This window comes from Apis dorsata, unplaced genomic scaffold (genome assembly GCF_000469605.1).
Source record: "Apis dorsata unplaced genomic scaffold, Apis dorsata 1.3 scaffold_434, whole genome shotgun sequence".
Lineage (NCBI taxonomy): Eukaryota > Metazoa > Arthropoda > Insecta > Hymenoptera > Apidae > Apis > Apis dorsata.
In genome coordinates this window covers 179,222-182,524 of record NW_006263685.1, presented here as the reverse complement: position 1 = coordinate 182,524, position 3,303 = coordinate 179,222, and the positions used below count along the sequence as shown (strand labels likewise).

The 3,303-nt window shown below is 30.0% G+C and overlaps 1 protein-coding gene across 1 annotated transcript in view; it reads left to right on the top strand.

Moving 5' to 3' along the window:
* The window catches only part of LOC102674178 (venom dipeptidyl peptidase 4-like), a 248,884-nt gene that overhangs the window by 80,769 nt on the left and 164,812 nt on the right, over positions 1-3,303 (top strand). The window lies entirely within an intron of this gene.

Genomic DNA, 3,303 nt, shown 5'->3' with positions numbered 1-3,303 from the left:
AAAAACATACGATATAACAGCGAACGAGGGGAGGAGGGTGGCGCAAAAAGGGGTAGAACTGCTTATTTATCGTGTAACCCCAATTTCATCGTATCGAGCTATGAATTCCATGCGTTGAATCCTCCCTGTTATGCATTATGTATCCTGGGAATGTGTAAACTCGGCCGAATAGAATTGGCCGCATTTATTGCGATTTAACACGTTGCCTTGAATAAAACATGCCCTTCTAACGATCGTCGGTATTTTCTTTTCTTTTTTTTTTCCTTGTCTCTCTCTCTCTCTCTCTTGTAATTCCTTCCTACGAATTATCACCAGGATACTTTTTTTTCCTTTCTTTCTTTTTATAGACAGTATTTTCTCTTCATAATCCAGATACCTTTTAAGAAATATTTTTTCGAGTTGTGTAATCGAGAATTTTCGATCTGCAAAGCGAATATCTTTCTTGTAATATATTTTGTACATGTAATAATAATAATTTTTTCTTCAAATTTTTCCCTTTCTTATGAAAAATACCCAGATATGTGATTTCGAAAATGAATATATATATATAGAATTTGAATTTTGTCGGATATTTTGATCACGAAAACACACTTCTACTTCCACTTAAAATTATTTAAACTCGATGAAGAATCTTTTTCTCGTTAAAAAAAAAAAAAAAAAAAAAAAGAAACCAGCCACGTCGTCCCGCAAATTTCCAAAAACTTGCGAGAGTATTTCAACCTCCGAGTCTCGTAATATATTCAATCCGGGGCAAATGCAACGCTAGAGATACGTCTCGAAAAGCCGATGGAGGGGGCGAGGGGGCGAGGTTCGTTTCCCATTTACGGCTCCACCCACCAGCGACTTTATCCGTCGTCGTTTCGCGTCGATTAGAGTCATTCACATTCTCGTGGGAGGACGCGAGGGTAATGCGGCCCACGTGTTAGCCTCGCCTTCTCTATGAGAGGGGAATAATAGTGGTTGGCGCAAGGAAAGAAAGAAAGAAGGAAGGAAGGAAAGAAAGAAAGAAAGAAAGAAAGACGCTTTGGTGATTCGATGCCTTGAAGAAAATTAACCAGGAGTTGCGTGATCCCTTCTTCTTTGAACATTCGAGATTCTTCTTTCCTTTCCTTCTTCTTTGTAAATAAGTGTGTTATTGACTTCGTTGGAAAGAGGAGTATTGTAAATTAATTCGTAGGAATTAAGGAAGTATTGTTATTTGTAGTGTGGGCAGTCTTCCATCCAGATTGTAAACCGTGTAAAGTTATAGAAATATATTTTCTGTGAGTTAAGGTGAAATGTGTTATAATACGTGTATATAGTGGATTATTTGTGCGTAAACATTATTCTAATGTGTGTTTATGTTCAATGTGCTTATTCGAGGGATTAAAGTGGATATATATCAGGATTGTTGAAACACAATATTTTCTTACAATATAAATACGTAATAATGTCAATATTGCGTTACAGTTATTATTTTGAAACGTATTAATGCTCGTGAATATTGGTTCTCGAAAATTATTTTTCATACACGACACCATTAATCGATAATTGGATTTATGTATTTTGGTAAAAAACAATATTACGAGCAAAATAGAGACGTATCGAAAATCGATACGACACTCAAAATCTAAACTGTTACGCATGGATCGAATATTAGTGTATATTAAACGTTACGCGAGAATTTCACGTATGAAAAATTTTGTAATTATCGAGCAATAATAGAATTCAAATCAAATTGTTAATAGTTTCGCATCAAAAATTAATAATAAAATATATAACCTGAAAAAGGAAATAAAATATTCTAAAAATAAAAAAATAAAATTAATAATTTAATAATTGTATAAATAGATAAATAAATAAATGTATAAAAACCTTGTAGTACAAATAGAAAAATAGTATAGTTCGAATCACAACAAAAATACATATACAAAAAGATAGAACAAATATAAAACTTAAAGAATTTCTTTAAACAAATTTTCAAATTGTTAATAGTTTTGCATCAAAAATTAATAAAATATATAACCTGGAAAAAGAATTAAAATATTTTAAAAATAAAAAAATAAAATTAATAATTTAATAATTGTATAAATAGATGAATGTATAAGTCTTTTTAATACAAATAGAAAAATTCGCTTAAAGAATTTTTTTAAACAAATTTTCAAATTGCTAATATTTTCAAGCGTACGAATTATATTTTTCCGTAAATTAAATTGTACTACTATCATCTAATTTCCTTTTCCTCCTATCGATATTCATCTTAATATTGCGAGTAGTGCCATCTCTGATTTTACGTATCTTCCAAAAGCCCAAGATCGAGCCAAATGTAAAATGAAACGGTACACAGCGGCGCTTTGTTAAATTCCGTTCGTGTTCTGTTGGTCGAGTTTGATGATTCTAACAATAAGACCGATCGATTCTGTATTTGAAATTCTGACCGTGATTTCTACCTACTATTGTACTTATACATTTTATAAAATTTCAAACTTTATCTTTCCTCGTTACGTAACGTTTTGTTCACACTCTTAACGTGATATTTTTCTGAAAATAGGATAAAGTCACTCTCTTATAGAGGGATGAATAGTAAGTTGGAAGTAAACTTTTTGGTAAAATACACAAGATGTATACTGAATGCGAAATGCTGGGTTTGTGGTTGATTGTATAAGATCCCTCGAAATCCTAAGATTTATACCAGAACACTTGCTATTAAGGCATGCAAACGATCGAGATTAAGAAGCTAAGAATATTCGTTCATCCTCTAAATTATATTGTGTTATTTATGTAATTTTGGGATCCGGATGAAGGTAGAAGAAAATGGTACGATTAAACTTTGAATTTTTATGCAAATACATACCTTTTTTTTTTTTTTTTCATAAATATATTCGTATGAACACGTTACATTTGTTGAATTTGTTACGTATTTTTCTTCCAATATTAATTTTATTCGCGTGATAATTGAATTTAACCGAAAATAAGTTTAATCATATTCTGAATACAATTTTAGATTACAATTATATTGAAAGTTGGAAAAAATCTGAACAATTTATATTATTAAAAAGCAGCAAAAAGCACAACAAATTATATAAAAAATTACAATGAAACTTTTGTATAACGTTCCAATTTTATATAGATAAATCTCTAATAAAATTATTCACATTTTGCAAACATATTATATTAACATATATTTTAAATAACACGTATATATATATAATAACTTCTCTCAACAACTTTAATAAATACAAATTTATTAAAAAAAATTCTTTCACACTTCTCAAATCAATATCGATAAACTTATTCATATTTCCACGTGACTGGAATTTCATT